Source organism: Mauremys reevesii, linkage group 3 (genome assembly GCF_016161935.1).
Source record: "Mauremys reevesii isolate NIE-2019 linkage group 3, ASM1616193v1, whole genome shotgun sequence".
Lineage (NCBI taxonomy): Eukaryota > Metazoa > Chordata > Testudines > Geoemydidae > Mauremys > Mauremys reevesii.
This window is the reverse complement of record NC_052625.1, coordinates 186,286,345-186,308,402: the sequence shown is the minus strand read 5'-3', so window position 1 is coordinate 186,308,402 and position 22,058 is coordinate 186,286,345.

Below are 22,058 nucleotides of genomic sequence, written 5' to 3'. Positions count from 1 at the left end.
ACCAACCCAGATGAATTCATGTGTTTCTGCTTGTGTTGTGTATCTATTTAATCAGCTTGCCTGTCTGTGATTTACTTAATTAAGTCTTCAATGCAATCTTTTCAACACCTTTTAGAATGTCTGAACACACATAAAATGAGTCTGAACAGCAGGTGGGTGACCAGTTTACTTACTATTTATTATTATTACTCCTAGTTATTTGCCTAGAGACCTCAACTGAGATTGTGCTTAGTGTTGTAAAAACATATAGTAAGATATAGTCCCTATGCCAAAGTGATTTCAGTCTGTATAAAACAAAGAATGAGAAGTGAAATTTGCCCACATCACACAGCAGATCAGTGGCAGAAGTGAGTTCAAAATCCTGGTCTCCTGAATCCCAGTCTAAGGTCATAAACACTAGACCATACTACCTCCCTGGTACAGCTATTAACCCACCCACCCGGTCTTTTAATGAAGTTTTATTTTTCAATACACAGATGAAGAGTGTTGATGGCATGATTATTTCACCTTGTCTTAATGCACAAATACTGCACCCAATAGGGACCTTCAGTGCCTTTGGGGCAAATATATAATGAAAGTCAGTGTGATGACTCATTTCCTGTGTCAGTCTTAGCTCACTAAAGCCCTGTCTGCACTCTTGATATCACTGAGTTGGGGACCCCATTACAACAGGACTCTCTCATGATTTGATAACAATACAGTTAAAAGTTGTAGTGTAGACTAGTCCTAACCATGTGTCCAAAATCAGGCTAAAGTCCCAGTTATCCAGGATATTAACTCAGATTTTCCAAAGGTAAGGTTGGATCCTATCTGCACTACAACTTTAACAGTGTTTGCGACTATATATGGTCAAATAAAATGTGAAGAAAAAAATTCATGAATTAAAAAAAAAACTTCAAAAAAATTTAAATGAAATTTTGAACATTTGGCTCACTGGGAAGTCTAAATTTTTTAAATTTTTTTTTTAGATTTTTTTAAAATTGAAAGTCAATTCTTTTTGAGGAAAACTTTCACTGAAAGTGTAAATACAGGATATTTCAGCTCAAGTTGTAAAAGACAATCCTGCTGTAACCATGTTCTCTGACTGATAATTGTAGTGTAGAAAGATCCTAAATAGCTGTTTTTAGATACATTGTACCTAGCATACACTAGTACTGGTTACTCTTTCCTTCTCCCTAATATCACAGAGTCCCAAGTCACAATCTCTCACCCTCCCAGATATAAATTCTGTGGATATGCCTCTAAGGTAACAGCCTTTTAGGTCAATGTTTATCCCAGAAAAGTTTTTTGCTGAAGGTTTTCATGATAATGTTTGTTGTGTAATTTTTGTGATACTGATAAGTTTATGGAGGGGATGGTATAATGGCATAGCCTAATTTTGGCAACTGATCTTTGACTATTAGAGGTAAATATGCCCAATGGCCTGTGATGGGATGTTAGATGAGGTGGGATCTGAGTTACTACAGAGAATTCTTTCCTGGGTGCTGGCTGCTGAGTCTTGCCCACATGCTCAGGGTTTAACTGATCGCCATATTTGGAGTCAGGAAAGAATTTTCCCCAGGGCAGACTGACAGAGGCCCTGGGGGGTTTTCACCTTCCTCTGCAGTGTGGGGCATGGATCACTTGCTGGAGGAGTCTCTGCACCTTGAAGTCTTTAAACCATGATTTGAGGACTTTAATAGCTCAGACATAGGTTAGGGGTTTGATACAGGAGTGGGTGTATGAGATTCTATGGCCTGTGTTGTGCAGGACGTCAGACTAGACAATCATAATGGTCCCTTCTGACCATAAAGTCTATGATTCTATGATTAAAAACTCACCGCTGGCCTATGCCAGCTGACTTGGGCTTGCGGGGCTCAGGCTGCGAGGCTGTTTAATTACAGTTTAGATGTCCAGGCTGTGGCTGGAGCCTGGACTCAAAGACCATGCAAGTTGGAAGGGTCCCAAAGCTTGGGCTGCGGCTGAGCCAGAACATCCACACCACAGTTAAATAGCCTTGGAGTCTGAGCTCCGTGAGCCCATTGTGATGGGTTGGGTCACAGAAACCCCCTTGGGAACTGCCAAGTGATGTGCCAAGACTACTTCTGCCCCGCTTTCCTGCCCTGGCAGCTTGGGACTTCAGTGCCCTGCCTGGTTTGAGCCAGACTCGCTAGCCTGCTGCAAACCCAGACCCAGGTCTGAATCACATCCCCTAACAGCTGTAGGCTTAATTGAAAGCAGCTTAAGAAGTGTTCCTGTCTTTAACACTCAGAAGCCCAACTCCCAATGGGGTCCAAACCCTAAATAAACACATTTTACCCTGTATAAAACTTATACAGGGTAAACTCATAAACTGTTCACCCTCTATAACACTGGTAGAGAGATATGCAGAGGTGTTTGCCCCCCCCCACCAGGTATTAATACATACTCTGGGTTAATTAATAAATTAAAAGTGATTTTATTAAATACAGAAAGTAGGATTTAAGTGGTTCCAAGTAATAGCAGACAGAACAAAGTGAATTACCAAGCAAAATAAAATAAAATATGCAAGTCTATGTCTAATACAGTAAGAAAACTGAATACAGTTAAAATCTCACCCTCAGAGATGTTTCAATAAGTTTCTTTCACAGACTGGACACCTTCCTTTCCCCTGGTACAGCCGTTGTTCCAGCTTAGGTGGTAGCTAGGGGATTTCTCATGATGGCCGCCCCTCTTTGTTCTGTTCCACTCACTTATATATCTTTTGCATAAGGCGGGAATCCTTTGTCCCTCTAAGTTCCCACTCCCTCTTCTCAATGGAAAAGCAACAGGTTAAAGATGGATTCCAGTCCAGGTGACATGATCATGTCACTGTAAGACTTCATTATCCCCTTGCCAGCAGACAGGTATACAGGAAGACTTACAAGTAAAACAGAGCCATCTATAGTCAATTGTCCTGGTTGATGGGAGCCATCAAGATTCCAAACCACCATTAATGAGCCTCACTTTGCATAATTACAATAGGCTCTCAGAGTTATACTTCATATTCCCAGTTTCAGATACAAGAGTGATACATTTATACAAATAGGATGACCACACTCAGTAGATTATAAGCTTTGTAATGATACCTTACAAGAGACCTTTTGCATGAAGCATATTTTAGTTACATTATGTTCACACTCATCAGCATACTTTCATAAAATCATATGGAGTGCAAAGTCCCACCCATGTCTGCTGGCATGGGCCAGCCATGGGTGTCTAACTGCAATGTAGACATACTCTAAATTGGCTGAAACAAAGCTGGACAGAAATGACCTACGGACAAGCAGAGTTTACTAACCAAAAGGAATTTCTTTTGACCTGTGAGTCACTCTGACAAATCAATTAACTGTTGGGGAAGGCCTAGCCCTTGAGGATTGCTCGATAATCACTGTTGTTTGGTTTGTTTGTTTTTTAAATACAGAGAATTCCATTTATTTAAACTGTGTTGACTAATTCCTGTATGAGATGAAACAGAATTAAATCTGATGGTGTTATGGGAAGTTGTGGACTCAATGACATACCTTAAACCCAGTGAACTGTACTATTCACTGATCTGACAACAAACATTATTTTGCAAAGGCTGCAGTTTAATCCAAAAGTTACTGTTTGCAAGTTTGCCAGAGGAGTTATTTATAGTGTTTCAATTCATTTGAAATGCGTAAGAGTTGGACAACATCACTATGCATGTGTGCAGGTGGAGAACCCATTTATGTGCATCTACACCACCACCCCACCCGTATGGATTTCGTTTTATAGATTTATCAGAGCCAGCTCTACTGAATAAAATACAATAATTTATTTAAAGGCTCTTTATTCCCATAAACCAAGAGAAGCCTAACTGCTTAATGGCTTCAGTTCTTAGTTCTGGCTTAATGGCCATTCCAATCAATGGAATGAAAGTTGTAACTGGAGAAGATTATAGGGAGAAATGGAACATGAAAATAACAATGAGTGGCACTGAGAGGGAAAAAATGGGTGCTCTTACCGACCTGTTGAAATGTTTTCTATAGTGCCCATCATCTTAGTACCTAAGAGCTGCTATTTAGCTGTCATATGGAGGCCATAAAAACAGACTTCTAATTAAATTGCAGCAAATTTATAATAGATAAAGGAAATAATTTATTTCAACCCAACTTCTAATTAAGGTGTGGAACTCACTGTAGTAGAACACAGAGACAAAAATTATAGCTTCATAAGATATACAAATGTATTAGACATGTTTGCATGACAACAAATAGCACATACAATTACTAACTGGATAAAATGTTATAAGGGCTCTTAATTCTTATAATTCAGGGCACAAGGTACTCTAACCAGATAACATATTTTACAGTAATGGTCCTAAACACTGCAGTAACATTACTGTAAGTATTGCTCAATAAGCATAATCTTTTGCTGGGGCAGGAAGAGGTTTCCTCACATCGTTTAGTAATGCATAATTATTATGGGAATGTCATACTTCCCCTAAAGAAGCTAGGATTGGCCACAGCAGGAGGACAGACTATCTGACTTTCTAGATGGTAAATATGGATGGTTTCATTTTGTTCAAATGATGCTTATATGTGCTCATTATTTATCAAAATTATTTATTTTACAATGGCCTTTTTCATGTTTTTGCAGAAAATTATCAACATCATCAATTTTTGTTTTTTCCACAATATTTTCCACAATATTGTGTGCCCCTTTTATTCAATCCATCAATCTATCAAGTTTATCAAAATCAGAAATTTTTATCGAGTGAAACCCAGGCTCTCAGTAACAGGAAACTGTCATTTCAAATTTAGTTAAAAATAGAAAATGGTTTGTTTCGAACCCTATGAAATGGAAAACTTCAGCACTCCCTGAGAAGTCATATAATCATTTTTAAACTAACTCTACTTATATATGGGATTTTATTTTTTAATGCTACTTCTAAAGCTTAGCAAAAGAATAGAATTACAAATTTCTCTATTACTCTTGCGTTCTGACAATTTCTAGCATATCCAGCTCTATTGAAGGAGTGGATTTGATGTCTCCAAAGCCACTGGGGCCAGATCCTAAGCTGGTACAAATTGGGGCAGCTCCAATAACTGCACTGACTCACTAGATTTTTTATTTGAATGGTCATGCTATTAAAATAGGTGCTTAAACTCATGTACCATCCTGCAGCTACTAATATTTTGGGCTATATTAATGCAAGTTTCATATGTAAAACAAAGGTAATTGGTCTAGTTTAATTTGCATCAGACAGGTATTAATTTGAGTACTGTGTTTTGGGTATTACATTTTTAAAAGGGAGAAAAACTGATAGAATTCAGAGGAATGCAAAATAAACTTTGCATTCGAAGTGCTGAGAATCAGTGGGAACTCAGCACCACTCTCAGGATCAGGTCCAAATGGTCTGGAAAATTATGAATTATTAAAAGAACTGAACACGATCAAAAGAAAATTGAAAGAAAAGCTGCACCAGAGTAGGAGTCAGGACATGGGTTCTAGCTTTGGCTCTGCTGTGGACTCATTCTGTAACAAATCCTTCCTCTCCATGTACTTCAGTTTATTCATCTATAAAACCAGAATGGCAGTTCTTTCCCTCCTTTGTAAAGCACTTGAAAATCGACAGTATAAATCAGTGGTGGGAAACCTGCGACCGCGGGCCGCACGCAGCCCATCAGGGTAATCTGCTGGCAGGCCACGAAACAGTTTGTTTACATTAACCATCTGCATGCACAACCGCCCGCAGCGCCCAGTGGTCATGGTTCACTATTCCCGGCCAATGGGAGCTGTAGGAAGTGGTGCAGGCTGCAGGGACGTGCTGGCCACCACTTCCCGCACAGAGCTGCGTGTAATTCAGTGGTTGATGTGAACATCTCATTTGGTTGTAATCCTTGTGGGTTGCAACCTACCTAGTTTTACTTATGTCCAAAACCTCAAATTCTCCATATTTTCAGTGTCCAACAGGCCTGTGAAACTTAGTAAACTTTCAGTGACCCTGGCCTGAATTCCAAGTTTCAACAAAGAGAAGTATTTTGCACAGCTCTACAAATACATGAAAAGACAAGTTAGATAAAAGCAGATGAAGACCAATTATTCTCATTAGTCCCTGAGGATAAACCAAAAAGTGATGGGGTTGAGCTACAATTGGGCAAAACTTATGTTAAATGTTAGAAAAAAATTGATAAATTTTGAGAACAGTTAGGCACTGGAACGTGCTGCCAAAAGAGGTTTGTGGAATCACTGTCATTTCAGCTATTCAAGGTTAGGCCACCCATCTATTTAGGAGTGGTTTTGGAATAATGCAAGGGGATGGACTACATGACCCACAAGCAGTCCTGTCCAACCTAAATGAGTCTATGATTCATGGGGATAATAAAAAGTCAATGGAGAAACCTCCTGGAAAAAAAAATCAGCACTTAAAATGTGCTATTTTGAGTCTGGCTCTTGAAATCTTTTTTCTTTACCTGACTAGTCTTAAATATCATATAAAATAAAAGGCACCAAAACCTTTTCAAGTTTAGAAATGGGCCTAAACCAAAATTCTATCTTAAAACCCAATAACTTTGAGGGAGAAAGTAAAAACTTAAATATGGATCTAAGCTTTGCAGCAGGTCTTTTTCTCTCTAAAAGTATAAAACCTGGATTCCAGCATCTAGCCAGCACTGGACTGGGATCGGGGGGGGGGAGGGGACTTTTTGGAAATCCAGATCTGAATTTTGTGGCTCAGATCCATCTTTATATTTGATGGGGAATTTGGCTAATCTTTCCTTTCTCCTTCCCTGATCCACAAGCAGGAATATATACTCCTCTCCTTGCATGAAGACCTTGCTGTGGCAGTGTTCTCTAGCCAAGGGTAAAAGTTAAACCCATTCTGAAGCCCTATACTATCCTATCATTCACCAAAGAAAGCAGGGTAGCAGAATGAAACACTCCCTGCTCTTTGCAGACTACAAGAGATAAATTAGAAAGACAGCTCCTTAATTCTCCTTAGGCTTCAAAATGCAGTTCAGTATTTACCTGAGATTGTCACAGCCGAGAAGTGTTAATATACTAAGTGCAATTTTATTAGGCAAGAAGTACACTCCTTCGGGCTGTAAATTCTATTGGAATAAGATAGGAAATAACCCAGACAGTCAGTAAAATCCTACTGATATCAACTCTCTGGCTTTCATATACATTAGGGGTATGATTTGGCCATCAATTGATTTTTGTCCCCTCCTACAGGAAGTATGATCTGTCTGCTCTCTCCAGCAACAGAGTCTGAGGGAAAGTTTGATTTTGAAATAATATTTGTAATTTCTTTGAAGAACATTAAAGTTAATTTGTTAACTCTAATTACAAAATGATAGGGACACATTACTACCCCTTTTACACCCATCTAGCTGAATAGACCTAAATGAATATAACAGGAATAGTATGAAGTACCAGGAGGTAGCCGTGTTAGTCTGTATCCACAAAAACAATAAGGAGTCCAGTGGCACCTTAAAGACTAACAGATTTATTTGGGCATAAGCTTTCATGGGTAAAAAACCTCACTTCTAGGAATAGTATGGTCACTCTATGTCTTCTCATTCCTTCTCAAAGTCCCTACATTCAGACTTATGTCTTTGATTTTGTTACACACAGCTGATATGGATAGTGCAGATCAAACCTATTTACCATCAGAATTTTAAACAGGACTGTTTTATGTTGTTCTAATAACACAGTTCTCAATATAGAAGCAATCATTGTCTTTATACAACGTTCTAAAGCTTAAGTAAAGAATAGAATCACCAGCTGCAGCTGTTTCATTTAAACCATTCTGAAACTTGTCCTCCTGAAAAAATTATGATTTGAAAGACCTTTTAAGCCTCTGCACCAATATTTCAAAGTAACGGTTTATTCAATTAAAAAGGAACATTTGAAAACAGACAATATTTTTGAAGTATCTTAGCAACAGGTGATTGAATCCTTGCCCAGAACTATGAGACAAGTTTTGCCAAATGGACTGCATTCTAGCAATATCTTTCTTATAGCAAATGGAATAAATCTAATATTGTTTTGGACAAGTTACACTAGATTACATCAGAATGTGAAATTCTTTGTGTTTTTCAACAATAGATGACGCACCAATGAAAAAAGTGAGAAAAAGAGTGAATTAATTGCTCCTGTCCAGCTGCAGCAGTTAAAAACTGACTGGTGGCAAGTTCACATTCTTGGCCCAGAGACCCCCCACAGGGTCATTCTGTGGGGAAAGAGGAAATGAGAAGGGGCTCATGAAGGCCCTGGCAACACACTTTTCCCACTGTATTGTGGTGTCAAGCCGTCTACACAAAATGACTTGAATGAGGAAATACAGTGCAACATCAACATAAAACAGGCTGGGTCATGTAATGTCAGACCATGAGGAATGCCTCTTGATGGTTTTTTCTACAGTGGAGGATTTGTAGCCTAATTCCTAAGGTGTCCTAAATCCTAAGGTATGATCCCACATGATACATGTTTAACCTACAAAACTTGCCTCTGAATTCCGTGCACAAGGCTCAAATTTCCTACTTATTGGTCTGCTACATCAAATTATAGCCCAAAAATGATCCCATGCAGGAGATTAATCAATTATCATCAAATGGAGATGTTGCCTGGAAAAATGTGGGAGGTATCAAGGCAAACCCAAAGTATTAGATGCTACTTGCCTGTTAGTGACTACTGCTCAGAGTATCATTAACATATCAGCAAAAATCTGTACATCAGTGTGGCAAAAAGGAAACATTTCTGTATCTGTCTAAGCATAAAGCATCTTCAGGTGGAAGGAATCAGGTTTATCAGAGACTACAGGAGGCCAGGAAATGTTTACACATTTCCATGTGCAGTGGCCAACAGATGGCAAAAAAATATTGGAAAGCTTTTTTTTATCTAAATTTGAACATTTGAAATTTCATTTCAGTTTCAAATTTTTTAAAAAAATCTAAACCGGCACTATACTTGGTCAAAAATCAGGAAAACAAATCCATGTGATTTCCATGATTTTTTCTTGTATTAAATTTCACCATTTGAAATTTTGTCTCTTTTTTTTTTTTGACAAGCTATACAGGCGACAGTTAAAATGTATTCCACTATACAGCCGACTGCATTGTACTTTCAGGATCCTCATGTAATTCAGAGCCTCCATACACAAATTTCAGCCTATGTGGTACTATCCCTGCAGTTCCCAGACTGGACAGAAGGATCCTCCAACCCAGCCGCCTGATATACATAGGGGGTCAGAGATATGCTTACGGAAACATACCAGAGGAATGGGAGGGACAAGGATGCATGAACACGGTACCCCTATGAAACCCATCAAAGTCTGCAGAAGAGGAAAATAAAGTCTTAAGCCCCATCTTCATTTCCAGAGGGAACCTCCGATGCTATGAACACTTACCCCAAGCAAAGTTCTTAGGACAGTGGCCAACAAGGAAAACTCTGACCTTGTGTCTCTATTTGAGGGGAAAGGGCACCAGGACTGGTGTGAAGACACAGGACTACCATTCTGTAGATGTGCCCCCAACAATTTACTGTGTTTCCTAGAAGAAGAGCTCCATGCCTTGGGGACCCCTGTTACAGAGGGAACCCTGGTGTGGTTAGCACTAACAGAAGAGAGAGTAAAACGTTATGTTATCTTTTCTAAGAGATTTCTGCTGAAGTGGAGTGAGGACAATGTGCATCCACCACTTCTGCCCAATCATCGTCTTTTCACACAACCAGTCCTTGTGCTCCCCCCATGTACATTCCCAGATTTATTTAACAAGGTATTTAGTAAAGGGGGAAACGGTGCTGTGGCGGTGGCAGAGTACTTCTATCACGTGGAAGGGGTGAGATCCACATGTATGTGGTCACTATGCATGGATCTAAGGGACAAGATTTCATCCCCCCTCTTCTGTCTTATAAGCTTGTTCATCACTCTGATATCTGCCATTAGCCAGAAATTAATAATGTACGGCCTGATCAAAAGCCCACTGAAGTCAACGGAAAGACTCCCATTGACTTCAATTTTCATTTCCTTCTATTGAGGCTGTGTGGTATAAGAAATAGAGCATTGCACTACACTAGCACTCAGGAAACCTGAGTTCTATTCTTGGCTCTGACCTGATGAGTGACCCTGGTGAAAATCGTTGACCTCAGTTTCCTCTTTAACATGATACTCATTACCTCTGTAACATGGCTTGACTTCTATGAATTAAAAGAACCAGGTATTATTATTCCAGAAGCTTTGGATCAGGACCTTTATGGCTAAATTCCTTTATAAAATCCAATCTGCAATAGAACTTGTGAGAAAGTACCAAATATAATATACCTCAAATTAGCTGACAAGTTTCAATTGAACAAAGAATTTAGTTTTTAACTTGGAAAGGAAAGTTGGGAATATGTATGGAATTATGCAGGGCACAGTGCTGCCTGGATTTTTGAATATCTAAGTGTGTGTAATGTTACATATTTGTTATGCTGCTTAAAAAGAGTATGTGCTGGTTAAAGCAAGTTACTATTTGGAACAAAGAGGTAACTCTATACACTTAAAAATTAAAACAATAGTATATGGCCATTGCCTGCCAGATTCCTGTCACCCTTCTTTTATTCAGCCTTTTAGTTATACAATATCTCTAATGGGATATTTTAAAACTTTTAATGTTAAAAACAAGTTATAAACAATATTCATACCAGCTGTATCATTTGGGAGGCAAGCGAACTAAACATATAAGCAAAATCTTTTAAAAATGGATATAGCTGAATTACTATGTGCAAACTAAGCTTAGTTTTCTTCCCTCCCTCCACTTGCTAGCCAAAGTTCATATTCACTGAGTTCCATCATTTTCAGAGGTGAACAAAGAAACATTCACTTGATAGTGGACTGTGTAAGAAAGGTAAGTGTTTCCCACTTAACATGTGTAAGCTTTATCCCTGTTGTAACATGGTGACCGGTAAATTATTCTCCCCCATCGCTAACAGCACAATGTGTTATGCCTTATGCCTTTAAATGTACAGCAAGAAGTATTAATGTGTTAAGTCACACTTCCTAAGAACACCTCACTGGGTTCATAACCATATCCTGCTGCACATGGCAGTAGGAAAAGGAACGGAGAGATTGAGCCAACACAGTGCCAGGCTGGTGAAACAGAATAGGGAAGAAGGTGATGGTGAGGGAAAGCAGATTCTGATTAGAATCTAACAGTGAACCACCAAAATAAACCTGTCCATTGTATAAGCAATTACCCCAGGAATGACTGTGGCCCCACATACTTTCTTAAAGCCAGTTAGGAATCTTAGAAAGTTTTAGTAGGTCATCTGGGGGACTCCCACTCTCTGCAGACTTTGGTCCCTTCACAGTCATGTAACTAATAATTGGAAACATTATGAGGTTCATCAGATCCTAACAAGCCTAAATAAGGTTGGGCAACAACCTGATTGGCCTAAATAAGTTATTCAATAAAGCTGGTTAAAAAATAAGGGGAGAGGAAGGGGGGAAAAATCACATTTTTTTTGAAAATTTGATTTTTTTAAATTAAATATATTGACCATTTCTACAGTTGGTCAAGTAAATATGAGAAGTTTTTTGTTTAAATTTCACTTTCAAATTTTGAAATTTTACTGAAATTTTGAAATTTGAAAAGTTGACTAGCTCTGCAATCCTCTCTAGGTTTCTTGTAGAGTTATGATTAAATTTACATTGCCTGTCTTTTTAAGAGGATTTTTCTTTTATTATTTACTTTGGATTTTTATCTTTAAAATTGATGATGTTTTCTCTCAACCTTAACAGTTCTTTGGCTAGGTTATATTCTGTGTCAGCTCACTAATCCAATCATTTCTCAAACTGGTATTCTGCATTTCAGTTACTACTGTAGTTGTAACCACTCCAGAGGTTAGACCACTATTAACACATCACAACCAAGCTCCAGTTCCTCTTCTGGCTCTTAGTTCAGTGCTGCTGCCAATTTAAATTTTTGGTCTTAATCTTCAGAACAATTAATGGATCAAATCTCAGCTATGTTAAAGACTGCATCTCCAGCTATCAACTATCAAGACTATGCTCCTCTAAAACAATTCAGATCTCAAAGCCCAGAATATAGTGCCTGAGAGTCAGAGATGAAGCATTCTCAGCCAAAAGGATCTGACTCCAGAATGAACTCCCAGAGGAAATATGATGAATCCAGAGCCTGGCCACCTTTAGGAAATGCTACAAAACCTTCCTCTTTGATAAAATTTTTCCACCATAACCAAAATGACATTCACAACACCACCTCCTAAAAAGCAGAGAGTGCTTTAACTCAATATGAGAAAAGCAGAAAGACACTCTGAAAACCACCAGAGACTTCTCTATTGCCATTTTTTAACATAGAAGGTACTCAGATATGATGGTACAGGGCAGCAGTATAAAGTGAAAAATCAGAATTTTGAAAGTAAGGCCAGTATCCAGGGCTGGTGCAACCATTTAGGTGAAGGGTGCTAGATTTGGGGGGCGGCATTTTCTTCCACAGCGACCGCGGCAGCCGGATCTTTGGCAGCCCCGGTCGCCGACGGCATTTAGGTGGAGGGAGCTGGGGCAGGGAGCGTGGGGAGGGCTGCCTGCAGCAAGTAAGGGGGGTGTGGCACTCAGGGGAACTCCCCACCCCAGCTCACCCCTGCCCTGCCTCCTCCCCAAGCACACCGTGCCTGCTTCACTTCTCCCGCCTCCCAGGCTTGCAGCACCAATCAGCTTAGGTGCCCCAAGTCTGGGAGGCGGGAGAAGTGAAGCAGCCACGGCGTGCTCAGGGAGGAGGCGGGGCAGGGTTGAGCTGCCGCAGCGGGGGGCCTCAGGGCGGGGGCTCGGGGGAGGGCGCAAGGTGGAAGTTTCACCTAGGGCGCGAAACATCCTTGCATCGGCCCTGCCAGTATCTGTTTCTTAAAGGACATTGTTAAAGTAACATTCAACAAACCAGTCTGCATGCATTCAGAAAACAGAACATATGTGCCAGCTCGTTTACTGTGCATTTTAACATAAGCAGTGTTGGGAGCGTAGGAATATTTAGGCCTGACAGAAGCCTGCTGTGGATTTTAAGAGTCTGTTCTGATAATGTTTTAACAGCATAAGCATTAGTAGAACTGTGTCTGAGTAAGAAATTACAGAGTAATCATGTTTTGTGTTACACATGTGTAAGAAATTGCAAAGTAATCATGTTTGTGAGAACAAGAAAAGATAAAATAACTAAAAAGCTAGAAAAGACCTTTTGAATACTAAAACTGAATGATAGGAGAGGAGAGTTAATATGGAAATGAGAGATTAATACATATGCACAAACAAAAAGTTATAAATAAGTTTGTGTAACAAAGGGAGGATAAAGCTGTATTGGCCAGTGCAGGAGGTAACTGTGATAAGATCATCTTGATGAACTTCTCACTTGTGAGTACTTCATCACTACTTGCTGAGTGTTTTGCCTTTATAAAGATTTGTTAGACCCATCTGCTGAGTATGTGAATCTCAGTCCAACAAGCCACAAATATACTAAGCTGTGCAAGGCAGCTGGAATGGACCAGGAGATTTGGCCCACAGGCTCTAGGTAGATTACTGACTATACCTCAGGATTATGTGGACCTGAATATTCCACCCTCTTGAAACTCCACTCAGGTCCCATCATATGTGTGATGCTTCTGCCAGGTGTTGTTGGCAGCAAAAAGGGCCAGGTTCAAATATCTAGAGGTTCTTTATAACAACTAACAAAAATCACCAGCTCAAGCCACCACCCAGAAACCTGGAACTATTAAATCCCCCTCTGGGTGACCTTAATGGGCAATACTTCCCCACACACAAGCAGAGTCTTGGTTAACTTTATTAAGGGGGTGGGGAAACACAGAATAAATTTGGGAATACCAATATTAAAAGAAAAAACAATAGCTATTAAGCAAGATTCACCACCCCCAAGGATGCCCTGGCTATAGTCTTAAAATCAGTGCTCCACTCATAGTTATGAGCATCCAGCAATGTAATTTGTTCCTGTGAAAACTACTTCTCCTTCTCTACAGTATCCCCACTCACTGTTTGTTATTCAGAGTTAGCAGAGTCCAGACTTCAGGCAGATCTGCCCCCCAGCCCATAAGGGAAGTACTCTGGGGAGGGCTATCTATCTTTAGTGATTACAGCATTACTGCTTGCTGGATAGGGGTGCCCTTACCAGAGCTCCTCATCTATGCTGCTTCTCTCTTCAGGTTCAGTGAAAGCCATCTCTCTCCTGCCTTTGGATGCACAGCCATCTGTCTGCTGTGTCAATGCTATCTCTGCACTGAAAGTCACCTCTTTGCAAAACCAACTCATTTGTGAGAGTGTTCATATAGGAATGAAAAGCACATCAGACCCAGAGCAGAGTTCTCATCACCTGGAATACGCTCCCACTGCAAGGTGGGTACAATTTTCCCCTCTCTCTAGCCTGTTGGTGAAAGACTGAGTGTTTAGCCAGAATGAGCCATCACCCAGGCATATTTGGTGTATTTCTCTTGTCCTTACATTTCCAAGGGGGATAATAACGTTTTATTACTCCCAAACAGAATTTAACGATAACAAAAGAATTTCAACCAAAATGCCCCAAAGTGTCACATAACAGAAATGCAAATGAAGACTGGTCAATTCAGTTTTCCTTACTCACCATCAGATGCTGGAAGAGAACTTCCTCCCCTACAGAGCCCCTGTTCAGCTCCCTATTCTAGGCCTTCAGACCCCAGGACTTATGTATATATGTCTACACTACGCACCATGTTGGTGGTGTACAATGTATGCTGCTGGAGTTAGGTGAATAAGAGCTACACAGGGCATGTACTCAGGTATGTGCCCACACCCTTCATGTGTGTCTTTACTCATGTAAGCTCTACCTCACCAGCTACACTACTATTTATATGCCCATTTATACTCATACGGGGGGCGATGCTGATACACACACCACACACCACTGAAAGAAGCATGCAGTGTAGCTGTGCCCTTAGAGTCAACGTGAATTTCTCTGAGTTAGGACTACAATACTGCATCCCCTTCATTGATCATAGCTGATATGAATTTATGTTAAAAAAAGAGTATCTATATAAATTTCAATTTCTACTGCTTTCTGGTTCTAATGATTGCCTCGTAGCATTCTGGGGAAAATTGATTCAATCAAACTCTGGACATTTTAGGAAAGTCTTTAATTTTGTGACATTGTTATTCTTAGTATTTAAGATTAATATTGTAATAGCACCTAAAGGCCACAACCATTGTGCAAGATGCTATAAATAAATACAGTAAATTAAAGCCACTGTTAAATTGTACCATATTTATTCAGACTGTTTTATAGTTCAATAGATGCAGTGACTAAAAATGTTTGTTCAGTTGAATAGAAAGTCAATAAATCAAAAGACTGGGTGATATCCTGGCCCCATTTAAGTCAGTCAATGGCAAAACTCCCATTGATTTAAGCTGGGCCAGATTTCAAGCTATGATTTGGAGGCTAGTCGAAAATTTTCCATTGCATGTGCAATTAGAGTCATATTTGTGACACAAGTAGGTATGTTTATATTGGTTTAATCTTGTCATTTGTTCTAGAGATCACATATTAATAGTTGTTTTGGTGCATTAAACTGAGTGCTTCAGTTTCCCCTTCTGTAAAACGAGGGTGAGGTTCCTAACCTGCCTCTGAGCAGCACTTTTTAATTTACGTGTGAAAAGATAAAAGTGATGAGTGTTTAATATGTTAAATATATTTACCATTAACCATGAATATCAGAGTGACATGATATGAACCATCTGGATGAGACTCAAGGACCACAAATTAAAGCCAATTTCTGCTTCATCCAAACTGAGAGCAAGAAAACATACTTATGTGAAAAGATATTAGGAGCCACTATTAATAGATGGCCAAGAGTGTAGGTTTCTTAAAAAATAATAATTAATTCTATTTTTAAATAAAAGGAAAAAGTAGAAAAACTTTCCCCTCCAACAGTGGCAATGAAACAGTCTGTTGGAAGTTCCATTTCATGAAGTGACATTTCTTTTCCAATGTGAAATATCAGAATGTTCAGCCAGTCAAGCAGTCCAATTGGCCAAATCATTTTAGTTGCTTTATAAAGAAGAATGGACACACTTTCAGTACTGGGCATGTAGGCAGAGTCAACTTCAGAAAATAGCACTGGCTAGTAATAAAGAATGAATTGAAATTTGCTGGAAATTACAAAAACTGAAATCTCTAATGCTTAAGCATTCTATCCCAGATTAACCCTGGCCCTAGCACATTGTTCACAGGTTGAAGTGGGGACTCAACCCCCACACCTTGCATATATTGTACAAATGCTAGAAAATATCACTCCCTGCACTTTGAAATCCTCTCTCTGAATGCTCTGGAGGTATATATCCCCAAAATGGAGCAGGGATATGCAATTAAGAGGCAGGATCATACTCTTCTTCCATACAAGTCCTCAGAGAAGAGCAGGTACACCAGGGAGAGCAGGTGCATTACGTTGTATGAGAGTGCAGCCTGTTCAGGTTTCCTTTGTAGAGAGCTAGATGAGGGCTGGTGGCCTCCTGTAGCAAGCAGCAATTCACCAATCCCTACATAGGACAAGAAGTGCCCAAATTATGCAATCTAACACCTTATGGGGAACAAAGCCCTGTTTCAAAGAGGAATCATTAAAATGGAAGTTTTAGGCCAACATTTTCAGTGGTCTGATTTTGAGAGGTGTTGAACACCCACATCTTCCATTGAGTCCAGTCAGATTTGCGTAGTGTCTACCATCTCTGAAAATCAGGCCACTTCTCTTGTGCCTTAATGTAAGTACCAAAGTTTGAAAATGTTGGCTTTACACTTAATGAACTAATATTTACAGCATCTGGGATGGCACAGGAGAGAAGAACATCCTGATTCTTGAGAGACATCCATCTTGTTGGGACGCTGAAAGGCATTAGCTGGCTGAAACATAGAATTTTCTAATATGTAAGGTCTTCATCTTGAAATATCAAAAAATAGAGCCTACCTAGCAATGCTCTTCAGTGGTTAATTTACCTATGAATCCTAAACTTTTATCTTTTTTGGGACGGGGGGAAGGCTGTCTATTTTCCACTGTGAGCCAAAAAAAGTTTGCTTTTCCAGAAAACATGAATAAGAAGGTTTTTGAGTTGGGAATTCAACACTGGAGTCCTTTTGAGAGAGGATGAGCTCAGGCTTCAAAGAAGGCTGCATGAGTATCAAGGCACTCAGTGGTGAGCAAGCTAAAAGGCAGCTGGATGGCATCAGTGTGGATACTAGGATAGCTGAACAACTGGGATGATGTTAGGTTTGGTGATGATCTTTAGGAGCATGGGAAAATGGTTACCGCTTACTGGTTTTAAGCAATCTAGAAGTGACTTCCTTTCCTTTTGTGTTCTGTAGATTTGAGAAACACGAACACCAGGACTGAAATCCTGATCTCTGAGTTTTGCCATTGACTACAATGGGTCCAGGGTTTCACCCTGGGTGTGTAACCAATGAAGGAGACACATCTAAGAACATTTTCTTCTTAGTTCCCTTCGAACATCTTTCTTCCATTTTATTCACCTAAAGGCTTCTATTATAAAGCTGAGAAGACCAGTCTTGAGGCCAGAAGATCATGAACAGTTGTTTTAAAATAATTCAGCATATATTAAGATTAAGTGGTAATAAATGCAGGAAAGGAGTTGCTAGTCAGAAGAACCTAAAACAAAGTAGTAAATCAATAGTAATTTCTAGTTCATTTAACCATTCATAATATCTGCTTTGTAACACAGAATAGTACTTCTCTTTTTAGTCCCAATCCTGGAATGAGATCCATATGGTGGATCCTGCATCTGAGTTCAATAAGGCTCTGAATACAAGAAAATAGAGGGATCTGACTGCTGAATCAAATCTTATATATTGTTTTATATGTTCAATATTCTGTTCAAACATCAACTAACTAATAATACTCATGTCTGAAGTTATTATAATTAGAGATGGTCCTAAACAGAACTTTGAAAATAAGCATTCTGATTTTTTGGAGGGTGGTAGGGAGTAGAAGGTTGAAATCCAACTTTGAGGTTTTTCGTCTTGCAGAAACAAAGACCTGGAAAGGTTAATGTGATCTGTCCAAGATTATACAGCATGTCAGTGGCAATGCTAGGATTAGCATTTAAGAGTTCCTAGCTCCTAGATGTGTGGTCTAAACCACTTGACAAGCTGCCTTTGTGGTCCACAACAGAAAAATTGTCATAGTTTTCTACAATAAAAAGAGCTAAATAAGAAATTAATTTTGAAATCTATTCAGTTTGCAACCCACAAGGTACATTCAATTTAATGATTTAATTAAATGAACAAACTAGGATTTAAACTGAAAGCATCTTATTTACAAAGCCACTGATTTTAAAGTTTTAAAGTGAAAGTAAAAGGCTTCCTAATGCTTTGTAAAATTAAGACATATTCAGAAAGTAGCTTTGACTATGAAGCAACTGAATAATGTATGTAGTAAACCACAGTGATTACCAAGTGTATTAAATGTCAGTGATACCTACTTTGTTCTTCTCACTTTGGACTTCACAGACTGATAAGAAAGGAAAAGCGTTATAACCCAGAAGTAAAACTGTTGCATGATTATAACCCTGACAACCTCATTCTAATGAGCTTCCCTGCAGATAGAGAGAAAGAAAGAGCTTTGATCTCTCAGAGTGAGGGATTTGAATGAACCACTGTTTTAAGGAAAGGAATCTGATTAGGGCTACTCTCTTGGTAATCAAAGTCACAAGCTACCATTTGAGGTATTTGTGAAATTCAGATAAGATTAATTGCTTGTTTGATAAGCCACTGCTACCAATAGGAGCTAATTTTATCTGGAATATTACCAACAGAAGCATCACAATGGCAAAGAAAGAATTGTCTTGTTATTGTATGTTTACCATGCAGGCAGAATTTCTGTTAGGAAGTTTTAAACAATTTTTAAATGCTCTGATGAATTAGCCCAGTGTCATCTCTGGTGAAATTCCCTTGAAATCAATGCAGTTACTCCTGGGATGAATCTAGCTCTTCTGTCTGTTGATTATTTATTTATTTATTAATGATAATGTGCTCAAAGCTGTAAGAACATATGGGGGGAAATGCATTCTCTGCCTCAAGTAGTTTATGCTGTATTAGAAACAAAGGGCCAAAGTTGGCCTTTGTGCCAGTCATACCAGGATTAGCAGAACTGCCTCCCTTACAGCAAGCTTACATTTAACTGGACAGTGTCTCTAACACTGTGCATAAATACATATGAAACAGACATACTCACACTGTCCATATTTGACACATAGGCTGAAGGCTAAACTTTCCTTGGTCAGTTATTTTTTATTTTGCCCATCTTCTTTTCATGCGTTCATCTAGCTAGAAAGTGGTTGAATGGGTTCTCCTGACTCACTGAGGCAGGTGGTTCATTACCTCACCCAGATATAAGGGAAGTGGAAGTAGCTGTTGCTCTAGATAAAGAGCATGTAGGATGTGGGTTGAACAGTTAAGAGAGAGGAACCTCAAAAGGCAGTCAAGCATGGGAAGAAGGACTGATTCAATTTTATGGGTGTCCCAATCTTGGTAGAAGCCTCTAAGTGTAATATAAAGAGTTAATACTTATCAGACCCAATAAACGTATGCCATTTTTTTCTGATTAAGAGGATTTTTTTTTTAATTTTGACACCTTTGAAAAATTGAGATGAACATTTACAAGCCCAGAGTAAGGACAGAACTGAGCCTATAGGAATAGTTTCAGATAAAATAACAAATAAAGAAGAGCCTTTAGTCACAGATGATTGCAAGCTTCAAGAATTAATACCTCCCTGCAGGATAAAGTTAGTTTATCCCGTGATACAATCTATTGGCAAAATTATCCACATTATAATAAGGGTGATCTGTTGTACAGACTCAGTTTACAACTGAGAGACACAAAAGAGCTCAGAAATCACTCTCTCTCTCTCTCTCTCTCTCTCTCAATGCTGCTATAAAACACCTAAATTAATTTCAGTCAGATTTGGAAGAAAGGGAAGGGGGAAAAGATCAAATAGCTCATTTTAAAGCTTGTCACTCTTATTTGCCCTGAGCCAGAAGCAACTGATAACAGACTATTATCTGCTTAGAGAAAAGGAGGAGGGAAATAGCTTATGTTTTGTTGTTCATTTTAAACAAATTACCCCCACCAAAATGTAGCCTTGAAAATTTAATTAAACAGCTGCCTAAATACTGATATTTAAGGATGTTACACATCCCTTGTCAGCCTACTAAACAAATGGTACAATAAAGGTGTGGATTGTTTTGCTTGATTGAAGAATGAGTTTTTCCACCACTTAGTCCTCAAACCATCTGGATATGTTTGGGGAATGTGGGATGGTAGCTACTCCAGCTCTTATCTACTGATAAGATTTTCAGTATCAAACATATGAAAATAAAACCCACAGAAAGCAAATATTTTACACCCTCAGATTTATACAGCCTTCAAATCTTCCTGTAGAAGGACATCCATCACTCATATATAAAGAAATTAACCTCAAGGGGGCAAATTATAATTTAATTCAGTGACAGAAGATTTCAATTTACATTCAAAATGTGTGAAAGAGCATCTGCATGTTTTAGTTAGAGGCCAAGATTTTTCACTAATGATTTTTGGGCGCCTCCAATTTTAAATGCCCAACTTGAAATATCTTAAAGGGGCTTGATGTCAGAGGTTAGGTACTCAGGACTTTCTGAAAAATCAGGGCCCTTCAAGTTGTTTCAGATCTGTTACCCAAAAATCACTAGCCACTTGTGAAAATCTTCGCTTTCAAAGCCCTTTATAACCCCTGCCTAAATCTCACATTACATCCTTCCATTACACCCTCAGTCAACTCTCAATGCTCCAGTCATTCAATTCTTCCACTACTTTCTTTATTCATATTCCCCCATATTGGAATCCCCCCCCACTAAAGTTTCCCAATCCAGCACCCTCCCTTCATTCAAGTTCCTCTTAAAATTAATTTATTCTGACGGCCCTAAAGAAGTAAACTATAATCTAAAAACAAAACCACACACACTAGCTGTCCCACCTCTACATTATGTGTGTTCTTTCCTTAAATGAATGGAGACAAGAGTGGAAGAAGCAAATGAATGGATTCCTGCCCCCTGTAGAAGCAACTGGAAACAAGGTCAAAGAGTCAGGCATGTATGAGGAGCCAGGTCTCTGTAAACCATTAGTAAATTCTCCATGGATTATCAGTGGGTCATAGACCTAAGTGACTTACGCAAGGCCACACAGCGAATCAATGACAGAGCCAGGATTAAAATAATTTATGCATCCTCAGCTTTTAGCCCTGAACTCAGTGCAAAATAGGTTTACAAATTATTCATAAAACTGATCTTTAAAAACAATAATACAATAAACCCACCAAATTAGACATGCTGACAAATGAGAGTTCAAAAAGAAGTAACAATGCCTGAGGGATCATCATAACTCAACTGTTGCTCATCAACAATGACCTTTTATGGTTGTTTTTGTATTTTAAGTTGCCTTTGATAGTCCATGAGCTGCAATTATTCACTTGGAGTCCTGTACTGTGTATATTTCAGTAATTTATTAGTCTCAAAGATGTACAAAAGGAACCTGACATTTGATTTGTTCCTACTAAATTTTAGGATAATTCAACTCATTCACTCCCTTACTGCTACTTCTTATTCTTACTCTTTAGTTCAAAAGTCTCTCCTTGTCATGTGAACTCCAGCCAGACAAATATGAGCTTGATTATCCCATTGAAAGGATATGTTTTTCAATGGTACTTTTAGCGTATGCCTTATAGATGTAAAATAGTCATTAATATTTGGATCAAAGTCTAGGGCTATACTGTCATTTTGAAACTCCTCACAATAATTCTAAAATATAAGATTTTACCACTAGAGCTGGTCAAAAAAATTCAATCACAAAGTTTTCCTGCAGAAAAATACAGTTTCATCTGAAATGCCGATTCCAATCAAAACATTGTTTTCCTGTGGGAAATTCCTAAATGAAAAATTTCATTTAGAATAAACATTTCAAACAAACAAAGTTAAAAAGCATTTGACTTCAAATGTGATTCTGAAAAAAACAAAATTAATTGATATTTT